The following is a 23,457-nucleotide window of genomic DNA, read 5'->3' on the forward strand; positions in this document are numbered from 1 at the left end:
AAAATTTCTTCAGGATTTAGTTACTGTAAACAGTTGGTCAAAGATAAATTTTTCTAATTTTAAAACATACAGTAAACGTTAATGAATGTATTTATGAGACAGATAAAGTTGTTTATCAATTATATGCTTGATGGTAATATTCAACTTATTGTTAGTATTAGATACAATTCAAATCTAGTTATATTTTTCATTTTTATTGATACACACCCTGAGAAACATTGCTCACAAGAATAAGAATGGAAGAAATCTTGAAGTAATTTCACTCAATTATTTGAAATACTTCCAAATAACATGCAAAAGTCACACGCCAATATATTATCAAAAATAAAAAGTAACATTTGACAATTCACTTATTTCTGTATTAATTTCATTGAAAGACAAAAATTTAAACCATTTGACATTCAACAGGATTTTTTTTATCCAGTTATTAGAATTACTCTATTTCTTGGTTTTGGGAAAGTCTACCAAAAAGACTTTACCAAAACTTTTCAAATAACTATTAATTATCCATCATGCTTTCACTAAAAGGCAACTTGCTTAACTTAGTATACACAGAAACAGTAGTATAAATCTAAGTATTACTAATATAAATATATATTTGCCAAAACTACATGATTTAATCACAATTTTACGTTTGATTTTTGTCAAAACATTGTAACTATAGATCTAGCTTACTGAAAATGTTTATCATATAAATTGGTAAAACCAATTCTAATGGTCAAGGTACTCAACCAATTCAGACCTACTTTTTCCAGAAAATATCTGACTTCGTTTTCCAATACAGTGAGTGATTTAATATGACTCCTTACAACCCTACCTACTCATTTTACTACCTACATAATTTTGCTTCCATATTGACCCATTATTCTCCTCATTATGGGCCATAATTTCCTTTCTCTGCAGGTCTTAATTTCCTATAGGATTCAAGAATATTATGTTATTTTGTTTTGGCAATTGCTTTGTTCTGGCAATTGCTTTGTTTTTGTTTTTGTTTTGTTCTGGGACACAATTAAGTTACTTTGAAATATCTGATCCTTTTAGGACATGCTTTTAAGCTTTGTTAGGTATTTCCAAACAGTCTGTAGTCAAGGGCTGATTTGGCCTCACTACTGAGGCAATACTTTTCTGAAGACTCTATTCAAACATCCTGTGTGTTAGGAGGCTCTGTGTGGGTGCCCCCTACTTGCCCTATGACCTGGAAATTCAATCCAATAACATGGGGTAACTCCACGGCTCTGTTTCGTCTTCTTAAGGAATCACTGTCCTGAACTGTCTGTTGTCCAATGTATGAAAACTACTGTTACATATATTTTGTCTTTTTTCTAGTTTAAGGAGGGATGGTGTCTTCTTCCTGTTACCCTATTATGATCAAACATGGAAGTATCACTTTCCCACACCTGAATATTTCTTAATTCAGGAAATTCCAACATAAACCAAAACACTCTGTTTCTAACTTCATATACCCTCCTTAGCAAAAATGTATATAAGACAGAAAAGACATAAGACATCACCATGGGTTAGTATTATTAGCATTACAAAGCTTTATGCTGTTATGCTTTTCAGTACTTCAAATTTTCTTCTTTTTGGCATCCTGAAGATTTTATTTTTGGTGAGGATGCACCACATAAATATTTTGGAGGATGTTGGTTCATTCAGGGCCCAGTCAAGAGAAAGAAACCATTCAGTAATTTGAGCACGTATGATATGAGAAAAAAAGATTAAGTCTGCTTTCAGATAATTAGCTATTAAAAAGAAATGAAAGAGAATGTTAAAGAAGACTGTAGGACTCAGGGAGAGTCCTGAAAGAAGGAATTCAAGTTAAAAAGGCGGTCCTTTCTCAAAGCTGGAATTCAGACCTCTTGGGAGAAGGTGCGGTTGCAGCCTACTAGATGGTGGTGAAGTTAGCAGGGTTAACGTGGGTCAGAGTTGGTTCAAGGCTGTCAGACAGCAAAATATAAGCTAAGGCTGGCACACCTGAAGGTGAGCACCACTGTGTGTCCTGCAGGCTGCTGACTGCCACACACTGCAGGAGTCAGCTGAGAGTGCATGGACGTGAGTCCAGAGGAGAAGCCCCTTCCTCCCTGAGTTTTACTCCATGCCCCTCTACTGGCAAAGGAGAAACTCTTATAAGATTGAGTTCCAGGATCACAAGCAGAGTAATAAAGGTTGAATTTGGAATTAAGAAGCAATAATCTGGCGACTGATCCATGACTTCCCCTCCCTTCCTCCTTCTCTCCCTCTCTCTCTTTCCCAATGGGATAAGTGTGAGTATGAAAGGAGGCAGGAAAAAGAACCAACATGAATGGTTTGACTACAAATCCTTCTCAGGCTGATCAATTTTAGTAAATATGAAAATTGAAGGTAAAATTAATTTAAAACAAAATGTGTCTGGGTACATCCACAGAAAGTGTTCGTGCATCTTCAGGATAAAATTCCTCAATGATTTACCTAATGTCTATCTCTCCACATTCATTTTCCCCTGCTGCAGCAATATCAAACATCTTTCAGTCTTTTTGCATAAATTCTGTTGTTTCTCATCACTGTACCTTTAATTATAGTGCTTTTTATGCATAGAACTCCCTTTCTACTCCATATCAATTCAAGTGTTACTTTAACTAGAACACTCTTCCCTGGCTTAGTTAACTGGGGTGAATTAAATGTTACTCCTCTGTGCTTCCATAATATTATCTATCTCCATCAGCACTTCTCAATTGTCATTTTTACTACATTATTTTACTGTTAATTACATGGACTGTGATTATTAATATGTTTATGTCTATATCTAACAAAAATATGGTTTTATCTCATAAGTAAATAAATGAATAAATGAGACAACTATAGTTGTCCAGTAAAGATTTTACAGGACCTTGAATAAGAGCACTATAAAAGAGCTGTATCCAGAGACATAAAATACATATTCAACAAGATTTGGTGATAAATTAGATAGGGAGGTATGAAAGAGAAGGAATGCAGAAATGCTTACATGCTTTCTAATGTTTTAGTTTGGGTAAATAGATAGGGAAAATATTGTTAGAGCTAGCAAATCCAAGAGAAAGGGCAGACCTGGACCTGGAGAAGAGCAAAGTACATTGGCTATATATTGCTGGGTTAAAAAAAAAAAAAAAGAAGTCAACAAACAAACCAACTATTCCCTTAAAATAACAGTGGCAAACTTTAAAGAACCAGAAAGTAAGTATTTTGACTCTGGGTCATACAGTCCATGTCACAACTATTCAACTCTGCTATTGTAGCACAAAAACAACAAATAAAACAAGCAGTGGGCTGGATTTAGCCACAGGCTGGCTGTACTCTGCTATGTAGCTGTAGTCATTCTATCAGCTCACTGGGGTGGACAGTACAAAATGGTTTCACTCACATGACTGAAGTTGATTCTGCCTTCTCTTTTCAGCACCTTATATTCCCCAACATGTCTTTGCATTTACCAAAAGGCTAGACCATTTTTATTTTTGTTTTTAACAAAATAATGTTCCAAGAGAGTGAAAATGTTAATTGTTGTGCCCCTTAAGGCCCAGTGTCACAGCTGCACAACGTAATTTCCACCACATTTTATTGGTTAACACGAATCTCAAGGACAGCGCAGATTCAAGGGATAGGGAAATAGAGGAAATATTATGGCCATTATTTTCAATCTACCACAGGGAGGCACAAGAATTTGGAGTTTAGGAAGCATTTGAAATAAAAAATATATTTTGTAGTTATCAGTATATATATTATAACTGAAGCTATGAGAATAAATGAAATTTCTTGAGAGAACTAAATACACATATACTCATACATATCTTTATTACCATAGATGACCATATTTATTTATTGTATATGTTATTCATATATATTTATTATCACATATTTCATAATGAACCGCTCGTTAAATATCAGCATGGATAGATTATGAAAACATAACATTGAGTGAAAAAAGAAAGTTTCAAAATTTTGCACAAACATGAGAGCATTTATATAAATTTATGATACATTAAATCTATATATTGCTTTTGGGTGATTAATAATAATGATGACTAACACATACTGATGTTATATGCCAGATCCTCTTCTAAGCATATTGTATATACTAACTATACATTTATTACAAGAAAATTTTGAGGCTGGCACACTAGTAAAATAATTCTTTTTAATATAAATAATGAACTTGATCTAAAGACAGGTCAAGCTGCTTGCCCTAGGCCACATAGTTAAGTGGCAAAGCTAGGATTCACCCAGTTTGAAAGATGAAATGGACATAGGTCAACTTCTGGATATTGACACTTTAAGGTAAGGCACACTGGAAAGAGAGAACTAGCCCAAGATATAGAGAATTGTAATTTTATTAAAATATAGCCTAGCTTTTCCAATGAAAAGGCCCCCAAATCAAAATTACCCCCTAAATTACCAGACTACTTAGCAGTGGTGAATACCCCTACTATCCCAAATGTGATTTTAAAATACATTTCTCATGAAAATCAACAGGGCTTAGCAAAATGGGTGATTCCCAGTCTAGGTTTGCGTCAGGAAAAGCACAAGATGAACTTATAATAAGTTGATGTATCAAATAGCAAAGATATCATCAAAGTCTATTAAATCATGTAAAAAAAAAAAACCCAAACCCTCCTGGCCAAAGATGGAAAAAAATTAAACTTCAATGAGAATAACAACTCCAATAGATTGAATCACACTGAATGCACTTCATCTTTGAGTTCGTAAGGACAGTTAAAACCTATTGTGCAGCAAGGCAGAGTGCTTGAGAACCGGCTCGTTTTCTTGAAAACTGGTAAATAAAGGGAAACAAGCCTTGGCTTCCCTACATCAACCACATCTTGTGGTAACCAAACAGCAGATGAGGGGAGGTTTCTTTAAGGGGAGAAGTTAATCAAATAACAAATACAAAAGGCAATAGATTATCATTATCTTGCAACCCCTAGTGAATTAATGAATTCATGCAATTATCAATGACCGCTAACATCCCAAAAAGAGAGATAGCCAGATACCGCATACGCCCTTAGATACATACCATCTGTAAGTAATCTTGCCAAAAATTTTAAATGGAATCAGATCAAGCCTCTACCTCCAATTACCAATTTGCAAAGTATACAGAAAGATGTTGAATGATAAGGACAGACCCAGCAAAATGTAACAAAATTCAGACAGATAACAAGACACTACAACAGACTGGCTGAGAAAAAAGAGATTTCTAGTCTGGTTTCCAGTCTGCCATGCAAGAGGCTAGAACTCACCACGCCTTCCTAACAAAAATAAAAAGGCTGAACAAACGGAAAAAATCAACAACTCTTCATGGCATGGTTAAGAGAAGTGAGGTCACAGTGTAGAGACCAATAGATGAATACAGAAAATCACAGCTTACCAGAGCAAACACCCAGGAGCACAAGCCTCTGAAGGAACCAGGCAGGGAAGTCAGAACTGCAACTGATGAGCTGCTGGAGGCTCAGCAATGACACCTCTGAGAGAGAAGAACAGGAGGGGAAGCCAGTCATGAGGAGCCCCATATCTTTGTGAATTTTACCTCCAAGAGTTTAACCAGATTCTCAGTGAATTTCAGAGGAAAATCACCTTGTGCTTCTGGCAGAGGGAAGGGAAAAGGAACCATTTTGAAATACGTCACAGCATTGTGTTCTTAACAAGGTCTGCCCACAGGAGCAACTATTTAACTGCAGCCTAAACTGCTGGGGTTTTATCAAAGCCTAACTGACCTGAGGGGGAGGAAATTTGCAACTCCAGCTGCCTCTAGCCATCCTATCCCACTTAAGTGGAAAGAATTGGAAAATGAGAAGCAGGTGTGTGGTTCACAGCCCAGGGGTACCAGCTCACTTAAAGACTGAGACCTACTCTTATGACCATAGAACTCCTCCCCTCTCCTCACACCTCACCGCCACGTTACCAGAAACCTATTTAGAGTGGTTCTCTTACCCAGCTGATCATTTCTAAAACATCGTGAAAAAAACTACAAAACATACTAAAAGGCAAAAACATACTTTGAAGAGACAGAGCAAGTATCAGAATAAGACTCGGTGGGGGGGGAAACTCAGTGGTAGAGTGTGTGCTTAGCATGCATGAGGTCCCGGGTTCAAACCCCAGTACCTCCATGAAAAATAAATAAACCTGATTACCTCCCTCTCTAAAAAAATTTTTTTAATTAAAAAAAGAAAATCAAACTCAGATATAGTTTTAGTTAACAATATTGTACTGCATTTTTAAAAGTCGATAAAAGAATACATCCTAAATATTTCCACTATCACCAGTAACAAAAAATGGTAATTATTTGAAATGATAGGTGTGTTAACTTATCATGGTAATCATTTCATAATGGATATACATTAAACTTACACAATATTATATATCAAATATATCTCCATAAATCTGCCAAGGAGTCTAAGGATAATGTAGACAGCAATAACATAAGCAGAGAGATGGAAATTTTAAGCAAAAACCGAAAAGAAATGCTAGAGATCAAAAACACTGTAACAGAAATAAGGAATACCTTTGATGGGCTCATTAGTAGACTAGACACAGCTGAGGAAAGAGTCTGCATTTGAGAATATCTCAATAAAAATCTTCAAACTGAAAAGCAAAGAGAAAAAAGATTAAAAAACGAAATAGGATATCCAAAAACTATGGGACAATTATAAAAGGTGTAACATATATGTAATGGGAATTCCAAAAGGAGAACAAAGAGAGAAATAAACAAATGAAATATTGGAAAGAATAATGTGCTAGTCTCTCTGTATTTTTCCTCTCCCCCTGAAAATTTCCCCAAATTGTCAGATACTGAAACACTGATCCAGCATGGTCAGAGAATACCAAGCCATATAAATAACCAACCACCTCCAACCAAGAGAACCAAACCAAACAAAAATCCTAACTAGGCAAATCATTTTCAAACTATAGAAAATCAAAGATAAAGAAAACTCCTAAAAGAAGCCAGAGGAAAAACATCTTACTATAGAGGAAAAAAGATACGAATTACATCTGACTTCTCAGAGATCATGTGAGCAACAAGAGAGTAGAGTGAAATATTTAAAGTTTTGGGAGGAAAAAAAAAAACAACCAAGAATTCTGTACTATGTGAAATTACTCTTCAAAAGGAAAAGAGAAATAAAACTTTCTGAGACAAACAAAAATTGAGGGAATTTGTTGTCAGAGATCTACATTGCAAGAAATGTTAAAAGAAATTATTTAGACTGATGAAAAATGCTGTAGGACAGAAACTTGTATCTACATGAAGAAAGTAAGAGTCAGAGAAGAAATAAGTGAAGGTAAAATAAAAACTTCTGGTTTTCTTATTTTCAGTTTCATCTAACAGATAATGGTTGTTCAAAATAATACTAGCAACAATTCAACTATGTATGTACATAGATAGTTCTATATATATGTGCACATATATACATGAAATGAATGACAGCAATGATACAAGGGATGGGAGGAGTTAGAATGATCTGGTGTACTCACACCGTCTGTGAGCATATCAGTTATACATCTTTTTTTTGTTGTTTTTACTTTTTTAGTGATTGCCCTAGAGTTTGCAATATTCATGATAACTAATCCAAGTCTGCTTTTAAATGACGCTATACAATCTCACAGGTGATCTAGCAATCACGCTCCTTGGTATTTGCCCAAAGGATTGAAAAATTACATCCATAAAAAACCTGTGCATGAATGTTTACAGCAGCTTTGTTCATAATGTCCAAAACTTGGAAGTAACCACGATGTCCTTCCATAGGTTAATGAATAAATAAACGGCAGTACATTTAGACAATGGAATATTATTCAGGAAGATCTTTTCTTTTTTGTGCTGGGAAAAGACATGGAGGAACCTTAAATGCATATTAGTAAAGTGAAAGAAGCCAATCTGAAAAGGCCACATGCTGTATGATTCCAACTACGGGACATTCCGGAAAAGAGCACAACTGTGGAGACAGTAAAAAAGATTAGTGATTGTCATGAGTTAGCGGGGAGGGAGGCATGAAGAGGTGGAGCACAGATTTTTAGAGCAGTGAAAATACTCCATATGATATACCATAGTGGTGGATACATATCATTGTACATTTGTCCAAACCATACAATGTACTTTTAAAAACTTTTAATTGAAGTATAATCGGTTTACAATGTCGTGTTAATTTCTGGTGTTCAGTACAGTGACTCACTTATACATATGTGTATATATATATATTTATGTATATTCCTTTTTAAATTCTTTTTTATTATAGGCTATTACAAGGTATTGAATTAGTTCCCTGTGCTTTACAGTAGGATCTTGTTTATCTATTTTTATATATGTAGTTAATATCTGCAAATCCCAAACTCCTGATTTATCCCTCCACACCCTTCTTTCCCCTGGTAACCATAAGTTTGTTTTCTATATCTGAGTCTGTTTCTCAAACCATGGAATGTATAAATCCAACTATAATCTATGAATTGGGTAATTATGATGGGTCAATGTATGTTCATCGATTGTAACAAATGTACTCTTCTTGTGAGGTATGTTGATAATGGGGGTAATGCATGTATGGAGGCAGAGTATGTGGGAAATCTCTGTACCTTCTGCTCAACTGTGCTGTGAATATAAAACTTCTGTAATGAATAAGTATAGCATGAGTGAATAAACATTTGCATGAATAAAATAGCTAGCAAATATGCTTCAACAACAAAAAAGAAGTGGAAAAATGGTTCCTTGTAAAAAATACATATTATTTCTGAATTTTTTAAAGAACAGCTGTGAAAAGGCAAAGGTTAGAGATTCTGGTATTAAATGAAATTGAGGGTATGTCCTTCAATTCTTGGAGTAGAGGCTCCCCATTACCTCATTAAAATACAGATTCACTCAAGGAATAATCTTCTCAATTTTAGGATTTAATTACATAAAATTTAAATTCTGATTTTGGTATTAATGCAAAAAAAAAAAAAACCCAAAGACACAAAATATCAGTCCAACAAATGAATAACTATTTAGTTAATTGAAAACTGACAGATGCCTAGACTAAAACTGATGGATAACTTAAAGTCAAACTTGATGCAGGGAAGATAAGTCTTTAAAAAAAAAGAATATGACTCAAGCTCAAACATTTCTCTTTTTCACTTAGGAAGGATTTTACACTTGGGATAGAAGCCAGTGATTTATTAGGTTAAGTCTTCTCTCAAGAGCACTCTGGTCATTCTCACTAGTCAAACGTAACAGTTTCATTGTACAAATCCAAGCATTATACTTTATTTTTATTACTTTTCAGAGACTGTGAGAGTATTGAATTTAGAAAGGAAAGACTAATATCTTCAGTGACATTATTGTTGATCAAAGCACTTCTTTGCAAGGAGCTTGAGTCTTCACCAACAATGACTATTGACTCTTCAGATAAAGCTTCATAAAAAGTTCAGAAGGAAAATGATGACTACAATTTTAATTTAGCAACTGGGACCACTGGCCAGGATTAGTAAGACCTTTAAAGTATCAGTAAAATTTGATCAACCTGAATATAAAGATAGGCAAAATATTTTCAGTCTTCTTTCCAGATAGTCAGTGGAAAGAATTTGTTGTTATTCAGTGGTACCATATAGCTTGGTTCTCCTCTGCTTCTTTTAGAAAGAAAAACTTTCTATTCTCAGTGAATTAAGAAAAAAAAGAGAAAATATCACTTAGAATTTTTATCTCTTTCTTTCAGTTATAAATCTATTTTTCTGTCAGCTGCAATCATGGACATAAAAATGTGCATGAGTCCCAGAAATTATCAGGTGTTGACCCTTTGACAAATTATATATTTTCTGCTTTTCATCATAATTCCCATTTGGTTATCATTTTTCATGGTACTTATGGTCGGAGCATCAAGTCTGCCAAAGTTTGACAAAAACTGTTCCAAGTTAGGCTTTGTTGCTCTGTCCTATCACCCAACATAACAGGAAATAGTAAGGACACAGTTAAATGGAGCTAGAATAAGGCTGACTGTCATTGTAATAACCACACTGAAGTATTGTGGCTTAATGCAGAGATTCTCAACAGGTAAAAATTATACTGATACTGATATTCTTATCCCTTGGGGGACTTTGAAGAGCCAAGAACAGAGTCTTGGGCCCATCAAACAGCCTTATCAGTGTACTTCAGTATGTCACACTGATAATCATGTTCTCTGTGTGTTATAATGTAAAAATGATTGTAAAGAACTGGTCTAATGTTTTAAAAATTAAGCAAAGGAATTCTTCCTCAATGATTACATTCTTAAATTTTCATATGCCCCCACTAGTATTAATTAAATACAATTATTTATTTTTGAAATAAGTGTACTGCCTATATATATATATATATATATATATACATTCCAAAAAATAGTTTGCAACTCAATAAATACTGATGTTAATATTTAAAAAATCCTTCACATAAGTTCCAGAGAGAGAGATTATATTTCATTATTCTTACTTACTGTTGTATTATGAATAAAATCTGGATCCACAAAAAGGAATAAAGAGTACTAGAAATAGTAAATACATGGGCAAATATAAAATATTTTTCTTATGTAGATTTCTTTAAAAGATAAAAAACAAGTTTCTGAGCCGAAAAGAATCTACATATGTGTCCAAAGAACCCATCACATTCCAGGAAAAAATATCAATAATAAGAGACAAACATTTAGATATATCCTGGAGTAATTTTTGAGTTGTAATCACAATTAAATATCCTCTTTTTGTGCAGAATACTGCTTCTTTGCTTCCGCAGTAAGTTTTAATCAGGCTAATTTTTTTTCTTATCTCCTTGAAACCCTTATGTAGTCATCTCCCTCTTCACTTGCTTGTGTTACCTTTTAAATGATAGTATTTTCTCCTTATGATTTTCCATTCTTGTTTCTAAGAGCCCAAGACTTTTTTGCATTCTATTGAGAATATCTACTCATTTTTTAAGCCTTAGAATGAATTATATCTTATTTTCCAAAATATTCTCTTCGCATGAGGTTTGAGATCCCTCTTTTCCCTTGCTCTGCAGTATTTTTATATTGCTCTCTCTTGCTTCTGTTCCTTTAGCCACCATCAAAAAACCAAAATCTTTTCAAATTTTGTATTTGGCAACAGACAAATTGTGCAAATTACCCTTGGTTCAATTCATACATTCTTGGATCTTGGATAATGATTAAATCTCTCTATCAAATCTACAACTAGAGAGAAGGTTGCTATAAACAGCTCCGAGGTTAATTCTCAGTTTCTCACAAGGATATGCCTAGTTTGGCTATGTACCACTATGGCTGCTATTTATACTGCAGAAAGTTTCCTCTTCTCAATGACAAGCTGTACAAATTACTGCAATTCCTAGGACATACTCTTTCTAGGAATTTCTGATTGCCTCCGATTCTTGGTATTGGTTTATTTGTGGAAACAACTCTTAGTCTCTTAGACAATAATGCTTTGTTACTAGACCTCCATTGTCCAGCTGACTTTCTGGGATTTTCTATCTTTGATTAGATAAACAAAGAATAGAAGTCAAGAGGCAAAAAAAAAAAAAAAAAAAAAAAGAAGGGTAACCACACTATTTCAGTTGTCCCAAAATGGAATAAATGCATGCTAGAAGGACAGTAACTTAATATTCTTCTTGCTATAATATCAAGTATCCAATCATTGAAACTACAGTGGGACAGGAGCAAAGTATCATCTCTACAAAATGAAATCTGGATGACCTAATGAGGTGACCTTAAGTAACTTTTTTCCCTAATCGTATCAATTCTCACATACTTAAAAAAGACTTCCTAAAATCTGACATGAGATGGTCTATGGACCTCAGTGTTGTGCTGTTTTTGTAACATTTTCTCTCATTGTCTTCCTAGATATTTTAGTGGGAAGTAAGGGAGAAGGCATTGGGAACTACCAGCCAAATGGTATTTGAATGAAAAGTCCAGATGGGGACATTTTTTTGCTTCATTCATTAACTTTTTTATTCTCATTTAAAAATATTAAGAATCAGTTCCATTATTGATTAGCTAGACATTTATTCAATTGCTCTATTTGTAAGCATCTTCTGTAACTTTCTGGTTGTGAAGTTCCCAAATTGCTCTGGTATCACTGCTGTGCTACTACCAAAAGTCAAGGAGAAAAATATAGCAGAAGTTTGGCCTCATCTGATGGGCTTACTTATACATAATTTTCCACTTGAATGAAGAGTTGTTTATTTTTTCAAAAACTGGAAAATAATGCATTTTGAACACCTACTCTGACCAATACCACATTAAATACCTTGATAAATCTTTTCCTATTTTAACCTTTGAAAAAAGAGGACATCCAACTACCAGTAATAAAGATGAGACAAAATGAGCCTCAGAGAAGTCAAGGGAGCTGTTCAATGTCCTACAATTTTTAGCCCAGCTCAGATCTATGTGACCAGTGAGTCCCTGGCCTTTCCAGCACACCATGATGAACATTTAACATATGAAAGTAATTAATACATTCACATTTTATGTACTGTCTTTAAGCAAATTCTTAACCAGAAACAGACAATAAATGAATTGTACTGATGACAATATTTTCAGCCTTTTCCTGGAAGACAAAGTTAGTCAAAGCAAATAGTTACAATATTTTTGAAAATCTTTCTAATTTCTCATAATACACCATGAACTGCTTAAAAAATTAAAAGATCTGAATCATCCTTCCTTCCTTGTTATGCAATAATTTACTCTTTGAAAATTTACTTGTTTGGATAGCTGGAATCCATAATTTTGGGAAAACAGAAGCTTCCAGAGAGAAAGACTTTGAAGACAAATAAGTTGGGAAGCCTACCCCTACCCTATCATCTGGGAATGCTAGGAATCCTACCCCTTTGTTATACAAGGCATAAAATAGTCACCTCCAGCTTCCAGCAGGGTGCTTCACCACTGTGCTCTGCTGACTATAGAGCCTGCTAGGAAGGAAACAGGGTCAGGTGTTCTGGAGAGGAATTGATACGAGTATGTATGTAGTAAGTATGAGGCAAAATATGGATTAAAGCTGTAACCCTAATGGTGGAGAGAGGGTAACAGTGAGAAATAGTCTCCAAAGAAACTCAAGCAAATACAGGATATTTATGGACCAGGTAGAGAGAACTTTGGGAAGATAAAGTGAGCTGCAGAGCTGAATCGATGGCAGGAATTCTGCTTGAAAATGAGACACATGAGAGCAAGGATGGGGTCCAGCTCTGGGGAAGTAAGTACAGGCCAAGTGTAAACAACATAGACTCAAGGCAGCTGGTGAGTCAGAGTCACATCTGCCCACCACAAGTGCTCAGGGCTGGAAAAGCAAAGGAATCCTGGATAGTGAGATGGCCTGGCACAAGAGAACATGTGTCACCCCCTGGCATCCACCATCATCACCATTATACTCACATATACACAGGCAAGTGTATTTTGCAGGAGTGCACTTATCTTTTCACAATTTGAAAAGATGGAACAAACAGGACAGGTAGCTTGATGATTTTGCCAATTCAGATCTTGTTCAGGAACTGCTTTATAAGGAAATCAGATTTCTGATAGCAGTTTTCATGCTAACACTCAGAAAATTATAAATCTCTTATTGGATCTTATTTGAGTATTTCTCCCTGAACAACAGCTGAAAGTGAATATTTGCCTCAGAGGTTTAACAGAGATGTAATGGTTTATGAGTGAAAAGTTCAATCCATTTTACAGAATTAGTTGTAGAAGAATTAAGACAGACATATATACACTGATAGACTATTACATGCAGGGTGTCTATACAATTACACATAGAAAATATGTTATTTAATAGACATCTAAAACTCAGGCATAAATACATATCAAACAACTAACAACTCAGAGCTAGAGAATAGTGTGCCTTGGTGTCAATGACCAACTCCTCCCAAGAATGACTGATAACACTCTACCCACTCCTTCTCTTTTACTTCTCATGTTAATCACAGAAACAATCCATCCTGGACTGGTCAATTCCTTTTACTAGAAGTGGTATAAAAAAATCGCAACTATTTCCATGTATCTAAGTTAAACATAAGTTTCAAATTTTAGGCATAGGGACTGACTTCATCAATGGTGGTTCTCCTGATTTATCTGTGTCTTTATTTCTTTGGTACATCATTGAGGCTTGCAAATACAAGGATTGCACTACACTCTCTTTCTTCTGAGTCACTTTCTGGACAAAATAACTTCTCAATGATTCCCTAGAAGGTTGCTTAAAGACATTTCTAACTATTGGTGGAAAGAGAACATTAAGGACAAGATCATATAGTAAAGATTTTCCTTTCTTCCTCCTTAAAACATTCATTCTATGATTACTTAATTTGATTAAAACTTGAATATATGCTTGATAGTAAAAGTTATCTGAATCAACTTTGGTATGATTTTACTGTTTAATAGTTTCATGCACTCTGAATTCACTGTAGGAATGAGGTGATATGGAAATGTATCAACATTTCCCCCAGGAGTTATTTGATAAAAGGTATCAGATTTTTAATTGTACATGCCCTGGCATTTCAACTTCCATGAATTTGTCCTTAGATATATTATGTACAAATCCTTAAAGATATACTACAAGTACATTTACTGCAGCACAGCTGGTATATTGAAAGCCATTTAAAAGCCCACAAATAGATATTTGGTATATTAGTTAAGCATCCTGGCAATGGAATACTATGCAATTTTTAAAAGAATGAGGTAGATTCTATAAGACTCACTATAAAAAAGATATCTAAAATATATTAAAGAAAGCAATGCATAGATTATTGTGTGTAATACAATTCATTTGTATTTAAACATATGTCCTTGAGGGGAGGGTATAGCTCGAGTGTTAAGAGTGCATGCTTAGCCCTGGGTTTAATCCCCAGGACCTCCCTTAATTAATAAACAAACAAAGAAACAAACAAAACTAATTACCTCCCCCTGTCAAAAAAACCCCAACAAACAAAAAACATATGTCTTTGAAAATTCTTGTATATACATAAAACATTTCTAGAAGGTTATGAAAGATACAGTTTACAGTGCTTATCTCTGGAGAGTATGACAGGGTAGGAGGAGGGAAGAATGCTGTTCACGTATAAAGTCTGCATTGGTTGACATTGCTAATCATATGTTATTTTTAGAATAGGAAGTTTAGTATCTATTTTCTATCCTATTGACCAAAGAGTTTCACAAAAGTAAGCACTTCTAACACGAGGCCCCTAAAAAGAGAAAAGTGGTCTTTTTAGTGGATATAGGAAGGAAATTTCTTAAGTTTCCCAAGAAGGAAATACCGGCACCAGTTTCCCATGCCACTAGTCTCCCAATTTGATTCCATGCAGGTTCCTCTAAAATTGTAGGCAACTCCAAGGGGATGACTGGTAATTGAAAATAGAGATCATGTAAATGATGCCTTTTGATCTTGACTTATGTTTTAAATTTCCTAAGGCTGTGTTAACAAGTTACGATAAGCTGGATGGCTTAAAACAACAGAAAGTTATTCTCTCACTGTTCTGGACATTAGAAGCACAAAATTAAAGTGCTGGCCCGGCCATGCTCTCTCTGAAGGCTCCAGGGGAGGATGTTTCCTTGCCTCTTCCTAACTTCTGGTAATTGTTGGCAATCCTTGGTGCTCCTTGGCTTGCAGCTCACTCCAGTCTCTGCCTCAATCTTTACATTGCTTTTTCCCCTGTGTCTGTACACTGTGTCCTTCTTATAATGGTCAGGTAGGATTAGGGCCCACCCTAATCCAGTTTGACTTCATCTTAACTTGATTACATCTGTAAAACTCTAATGTCCAAATAAATTCACATTCACAGGTACTAGGGGTTAGCGCTTCACTACACACAATTATGGTGGGACATAATTTAACCCTCAACAATGTGATTTTTTTTTTGGATCTTCTATTTAAAATTGCTTATGAGATGAACCCTATAGAATTGTTTAGGGATCACAGCTGAATTAGCAGTGATCCCAGAGAAATCTCAGTTTCTAATGGGGCTCAATGCTCTTCTCCATCATCCCCAAGAACATTTCTCTCATAATGTACTCATATCAAAAGTTTTAACACTTCCTAAAACCCAATCTGAAAAGGCAAATACGTCAACACCCTTGGTTCAACTACATCATATAATTTAGGATGATATTACCCAGGAATTACAGCATTTTTATGGCTAAAACTTGCTATATGGAACAACTGATCTCTGATATAGTGTGTATTTAAATACATTCATTATCTGAAACTAAGCACAAGGAGTAGAACTCCTCTCTATTAACAAGGGGAAATTGGCCGTAACACCGTACTTCAGAATTTCATGAAAAATATAAACCAATATTGATGTTCGTTTTTACTTACTTTTTCAAGAAGGGATGATCACAACGAGCCAATTATGGAGTCTCCTACACACCCACAGAAGTAAGCCTTGTGTGAGTTTGTAGAGTTAAAAATCCTTCTGTTCTTTGACTGTTGAGAAATCTCTTTGGCTGCTTAATCCTACGAATATCCCAGGCTTCCAGCAATATGAAAGCTAGCCAACTGTAGCATCTCTCCTGCTGCAAACTCATGATAATGCTGGATAATATATATATTTTTAAGTTTTAAATACATAGCTGAGCTCACAAGGAAAAAAAAACTCGTTTAAATCTCAGGTGTTAGAAATCAAGAGAAAATTTAAGCCAGCGTGATAAGCACCTGAGTAGCCAAAAGAACTCTTTGACCATACAGAGGCATTAGCAGATAGGGGTTAATGGTTTGTTGTTATTGTTTTATATTCTATTTTTTATGTTTTAACATTTTTATTGATTTATAATCATTTTACAATGTTGTGTCTATTTTATTTTTAAGTAGATAATGTATCCACATGATTCAAAAATTAAAACTATATAATAAGTTTTATTCTCACTCCATCCCCATCTGTTATGTCCCCTTCTTTCTGTAAGTAATGTATTTTACTAATTAATTATGATCCTTCCAGTGTTTCCCAGGCAATAGTAAGCACATATTAATGTACCTTTCTTCTCCTTTACACACAAAAGGGAGCCTACCTTTTTATGCAACCTTATGAAACATTGTTTTTTCAGTTAACACTATGTCTTGAAGATGTTTCCACATCAGTACATGGAGAGTTCTTTGGGTTTTTAAAACACTGCACAGTAACTATTTACAATAGCCAACACGTGGAAGCAACCTAAATGTCTAACAACATATGACTGGATAAAGAAGATGTGGTATATATGTGTGTATATATATATATATACACACACACACACACACACAATGGAGTACTTCTTAACCATAAAAAACAATGAAATAATGCCATTTGTAGCAACATGGATGGATACAGAGATTATCATATTAAGTGAAGTAAGTTAGACGGAGAAAGAAAAATATACTGTATCACTTATGCAGAATCTTAAAAAATGATACAAGTGAACTCACTTACAAAACAGAAACAGACTCACAGATATAGAAAATAAATTTATAGTTACCAAAGAGGAAAGAGGGGGAGGGGTAAATTAGGAGTTTGGGATTAATAGATACACACTACTATACATAGAATAAACAACAAGGACCTACAGTATAGCACAAGGAACTATATTCAGTAGCTTGGAATAATGTATAATGGAAAAGAATCTAAACAAGAATATATACATATGTAAATATATATATATGAATTTGATGTACACCAGAAACAAACACAACATTGTAAATTAACTATACGTCAGTAAAACAAAACAAAACAACCCAACACAATCATTTATTGATCAACACATGTTGCTGCAGTGTATAAACTTGAAATTACATCACTATGAACATTTGTAAATTTATCTATAGGATTAATTCCTACAAGTGAGATCCATGGATCACAGAGTAACTTCATTTTTATTTTGAATTTTTATTTTTATTTTGCTATTGCCAGATTGACCTCCATAGAGAATGTACCATTTGACAGTCAGCCTGGCTTTCTAATGAATGTCTCTTCCTCACAGACACACAAAGCACATGTCAAATCTTTGGATTTTTTTCCAATCTTATAGGTGTGAAATGGCACCTCACATCTCATATTGGCATTTATTTTGTTATGTATGGTGATGAGCATCTTTTTATATATTTAAAGATCTTTTATATTTCTTTTTCTCCAAACCATTTATATCCTTTGCCCATTTTTCTATTGGGCATTTTATGTTTTTGTTACTGATTTCTTAGAACACTGTATACATTAAAAAGCATTATCTACAGGATGGTACTTTCATACTTCACAAAGAACAGAAAACATTACATAAGCTTATACTCTGCCAAAAATGACCCTCAAAAAAGAAAAAAAGCATCTAAAAAAGAAATGATTCATGAAAATCTATCCACTAGGTCAGGGAAGAGACAGGAATTTGTGGTTGTTTCTGACAAGCTTATTTCTGGTTAGACTTTAGGGAAGAATAAAAAGTTCTCTGTGAGAAATTTCTGTGAGTCCATGTTTATAGTCTCTACTTAGCATGGAGATTCTCAAAGCTTAGAGATGAACACAAACACTGGTCTAGAGCCAGTGAAACTCTGGAATGCACTGAGGACATGGCCCACAATCCACAATTTGCCGATCTATCAGCTTTCTGATGTACAATCTTTCTGTCAGAATTCCTAGAACTCAGAGATCAGAATGAACGAATGAATGGATAGATTCCCACTATACAAAATGTAGTTTCAGAGGAGTGGTCCCTGGGTATTTGCCAGAAAGAGAGCAGTAGTGCATAAGAAGTGTCAGGTAAGTGAATTCTTCCTTTAAAGGGAAAAAGAATTATTAAATGAAGAACTTATGACCAGTGAGGTTGAAGTTGTATAGTATGTTTATGTGTGTGCACTTGAGTGTGTGAGGCATAGGGACACAAAATACACAATCTAAATGTTATGTCTGTCTGAACACAGTGGGTAAAGTCAAGTTAAGAAATCAGCAGTGCAGAAATCACAGCTGGATACTATTAACAGTGAACATTGAAATCAGTGAAACACAAATATACATGTAAACAGTATTTCATACAGATTTACAAAATTAAGTGCAGAGTTTGAGATCATCTTTAAAAAACATACTTACAACCCAATTGTTAAAATAAAAAGAAAAATGGATACGCAAATGTCCGTCACATCTTCACCTTCATCTTCCATAAGGAGAGTTTAAAAACTGTCTACCTTTGAGAGTTGCTGGGCCACCAACTTATTTCTCTGTAAACTGATAATTAAGAAAAGATGATAAGCCTTTATCCTGTCTTTTCATGTGAACTGTGTGATAGGGAAAGCAAGTAGTCCAAGTAAATGATGGAAATGTTCTTCCACTGAAAAATTCTAGCTAATATAAACAAGCAAACGATAAAATTAGAAGATTACCATTTTTGCAATCTTGGCAAGAAGTAAATGACTCAGGCACGGGTCACCAATGGATAGTCAAAACAAAATAGATAAAAAGTTAATGGGAAATTTAAAGTGAAGAGATCAAGCTCTGACCGCTTGAACTGAGTGAACGATTTCTGATGTGAGGCAGTATGACAGGCATAGAACGACCTTTGAAATATTCTCTCTTAAAAGAAAGAAAGGAAAAATCTAAACCTAATCAAGCATTAAATCTAAATTCTCTGGCAATATCGGGATATGAAAGAAAAGTTAGGTAACACCACCAGGAAACATTCCAGCAACCTAGGACGTGGAATATTCTTCAGAGCAGCTGAAACGATTTATCAAGTCAGTACATGCTGCTTTCTCACTAGAATATCATAGTTGCTTCTAAAGTGATTTGTCTGCCTCTAAATTCTTATTCATCTTTACTACCCAGTCATCAGATAATATCATAAAATTTCTTGGCAAGCTGTAAAAACAGAGTCTCTCAATAACCAATTTTTAAGCAGTGACTTAGCTAAACAGTCGATGTCTAAATAAAGACATAATACATATAATTCCTTTCCTACCTACTTCAGCCTTCATCTCTTCTTGGGAGAGGCAGAGATAACATACCTTGTTCCTTTTCCGTCTTTGTTTTTCCCCTTTAGCTTTTCATATTTCTCTTCTAGTCATAGCTGGCCAAAATGTCCTAAATTTCTGTAAAAGTTTTATTGTAATATTTAATATTTTAACTATTCCAAATATGTTTTAATTAATAGATCAAAGCAAAAAGAACATCACAGTGAATGTTTTCGTATCTAACTTGCAAATCCTCACAAAAAGTATTAAGTAGGTTTAGCTACTATTTTCCCAATTTTATAAAGAAATTCATCAATAGTTAAAGGATGTGCTCAGGAACACACACAAAGTAGAGGAGGAAATATTAAACTTTGTATTTTCATACTAAATTCCCTTTGCCATTATAGTTATGTTTTTTGTTCATCCAAGCTAATTCACAAAGTTGACCAGTAAACATAGGTTAGCAGAGGAACCTGAAGATGGTTTTACCTGAACAGAATGACTTTGTTCACAACATTTTATCATAGAAAAGGACAAAATACTTGCTCCATACAGCTTCCTAACATTTGGAAAATTTTAGTGATAATAAATTTAGCAATTTATTTTCAGTCTTGTGCAAGTCATGGTACCCACATGCTGAGAAAAAAAAAATCATGAGACAGATAATTGTAGAGAAGAAGAATCATTTACAGTGCTAGAATTCTGATTTTTAAGATTTTTTCAAATTCAATAGGATATGTTTTATATAATTTCAGGTGATATGACTTTATTATAAATGTAAGTCTTCTCTGAAAGTAAATATTTTATCCAGTTCTATTTAAAGTCCTAAAGAAGCTAATTGTTTCTAATAAAAATATTTGCTAGATTGAAGGGGTATGCTTTATGCATTCAGAAAGTTTACAAGTTGCAAAAATGCAAATATTTCAACTCATCACCAGCAAATTCTGTCAAAGCTTTAGGAACTATTTAAAATATTTCAGCTCAAAGAGTAAGAAAGAAAAACTCTAAAGTCTACATAACAGTGAATACAAAAAGAAAAACTATAGTTCAAATACAATACTATTCCAAAACTCTTAATATTACCAAATAGAACTCACCTGCCTACTATAGGAATAATACAGTATAATAAAGAGAAGTTAATTTCAGGAATGAAAAAATAATTAATATTAGGATATCTATTAATATCATTTCCTTAATAATAGATTAAAAGAAAAGCTTTAATCATCTTCACAGAGGTAAAAAATGCATTTGATTTATCAGCCAGCCATTACAATTTTTTAAATACCTTATTATGTTATATCTAGTAGGATATATCCTTGACTTTATATTTAAATATATCACATAAAAAAGCCATCATAGCACTAAAATTCTAAAAAATATTGACATGAAATGCAGGAAAACATAGAGACCCAGAATTTTTCTTCCTTCCTTAACTAGTTATGGGGAAACCTGGAGGGGTGACCTGAGGGAGATACAATTGCTTCAATATAGGGGATATGAAGGTCTTGGCTCCTTGATTGCCCAGGTCCAACCCCAAATGGACTATTTCCACAGTTTAATGGATTGCTGCTATACCTGCCCAACCTTGTGACTTGGTGGGTCAGAGCATAAGGAATTGCATCATGACGTTATCTCATGGTACCCAGTAGCATGCCAAGAGCTATTTTTTAATGTTGAATAGGTTCTTCTTTCTATGCTACAAAAGGTATGGCCCTGCTCTAGAACCATCGAGATCTGGTCTGCAACTCTCCCGTCAGGACGTGCTAGAAATTCCTTACCTACCATATTCTTACTTTCCACAGCATGGAATTTGCATATTGGAATCTAGAGAAAAGTTTCAGAAAGAAAAGTAAGTTATTAAAATTGATCCAACTAAAAATAAGAAATATTAATAGATCAACAATCATTACAGAAATGAAAGCAGTAGTCAAATTCATCTCCAAAATATGAGAATTTTACTATATTAAACACACTTGGAACTTTATGTAGATTGAGTGGGTCATAACCTAAGTCTTAACAAATTTCAAAGTAAAGGCATTCTGTACTACACAGTCCCTCTCCACAATTCAATAAACTTTAAAATATACATTAAAAATATATGTTTGAACATTGAAAAATATATCTCCAATTTTTCATGGTAAATGAAGAAATCAACAGGTAAATCAGAAAGATTTTGAACTAAATGATAAAAATATTCCATATTTAAAACTATGGAATGCAGGGAAAATGGTACTTTGAGAAGAATTTGTAGCTATAGATGTTTCTATTAGAAAATAAGAAAGCCTGAAATGAGCTAAGTGTGCAATTTAATGAGTTTGGATAAAGAACACAAAAAATCCAAGGAAAGAAGAAGGAAGATGCCAGGTAAAGGATAGAAACAAATGAAACTGAAAATAATTCAGAGGATCAAGAATCCAACCAAGTTGACAAGTCTCTGATGAGATTAATTAAGAGAAAATCTAGAAGATGCAAGTAAATATATAAATCAAACCCACCAATTAATGCAAAGGTAAAAATAAGATTATTTTATCAGCAACTCTGAAACAATCAATTCGAAAACCCTCGCAATATACCTCAGGAAAAAATGGAATCATAAAGAGAGAGCCTAAAACAATAGGTTGAAGCATTGGATAATAAAAGTACCCCATATTTAAACTTGTGGAATTCAAGGAAAAATGGTGTTTTATATGATGGGGAAATAAGGCAGTTGCCTTGTACTTGGCCTTTTCTGGATCCACCCCGTCTACTGTCCTAGGTATTCTCAGCACAACCAAGTGGGGAGTGTTGGTCCTTTTAAATGAAGACGGGAATGGTATTATTTCCGTCTATTTTCTGTTGAAATTCTTCTAAAAAGTTAAAATGCATTTTGGAGGATAACTTCCTAAAACCTGATGGTTTAAATAAAATAAGATTAACAACATATGCAAGATATAAATAATTTATCACATTTTCTTTCCTTAACTGCACTATGTGCAGCAAGAGTCCTTCTAGTTAAATCTCAGTATATCTAACTACATGACTGAGGTCAAACCCTTGAGTTAAAATGGAGATTCAGTGGTAACCCCAGATATTTGAAGCAGGTTATTTATAGTATGATAAGGAATTATTTTTGTCACAATGTCTCTGTATCATTCTTATTAAAGAAGTCTATGATTTAACTATTAAAGCAGATGCTCTTGCTAAATAAAGATAAAGGAAGGAGAAAGGTAAATTAAGTTGATTTCTGCTTGGCTGGGTAGGGAACTTAGGATGTTAGAAGTGTGAGGAGAAAGATTGAATTTTAATGGATTTAAAGATTACATTCACACAAGGCAGATGGTGAATTGAGGTAATCAACCAAATAATTCTGTGAAATAACAACAAAAACAGAAAATGCCACTATCCTACAAAGTGTTTGTACTGTGAGAATTAATTATCTTAACTTTGCCAGAGAGGCATTCAAGTTCAGTTTTAATCAAAATTATTAAATAGACTAAGTTTGTTTTCAAAGGCTTCCTGTTCCTTCTTTCTTTACTTCTTTCTTTGCCTTTGCCCTCTTTTTGTAGGCATTGATCCTAACACCCCATCTTTACTTTTTCTCCCAAGTTT

The 23,457-nt window shown here is 34.1% G+C and overlaps 1 long non-coding RNA gene across 2 annotated transcripts in view; it reads right to left on the reverse strand.

Annotated features, from left to right (window-relative positions):
• LOC140700222 (uncharacterized) overlaps positions 1 to 23,457 on the reverse strand; it is a 125,943-nt gene that overhangs the window by 79,929 nt on the left and 22,557 nt on the right. Inside the window, exons 2-6 of one of the 2 annotated variants that reach the window (XR_012078555.1) lie at positions 21,652 to 21,693; positions 19,924 to 20,007; positions 19,013 to 19,147; positions 6,509 to 6,588; positions 5,375 to 5,470 (exon numbers count right to left, since the gene is read on the reverse strand). This is a non-coding gene — a long non-coding RNA (uncharacterized lncRNA). The remainder of the gene's footprint in view (positions 1 to 5,374; positions 5,471 to 6,508; positions 6,589 to 19,012; positions 19,148 to 19,923; positions 20,008 to 21,651; positions 21,694 to 23,457) is intronic. The other variant, XR_012078554.1, reaches the window with a different exon arrangement.

Source organism: Vicugna pacos, chromosome 12 (assembly GCF_048564905.1).
Source record: "Vicugna pacos chromosome 12, VicPac4, whole genome shotgun sequence".
Taxonomy (NCBI): Eukaryota; Metazoa; Chordata; class Mammalia; order Artiodactyla; family Camelidae; genus Vicugna; species Vicugna pacos.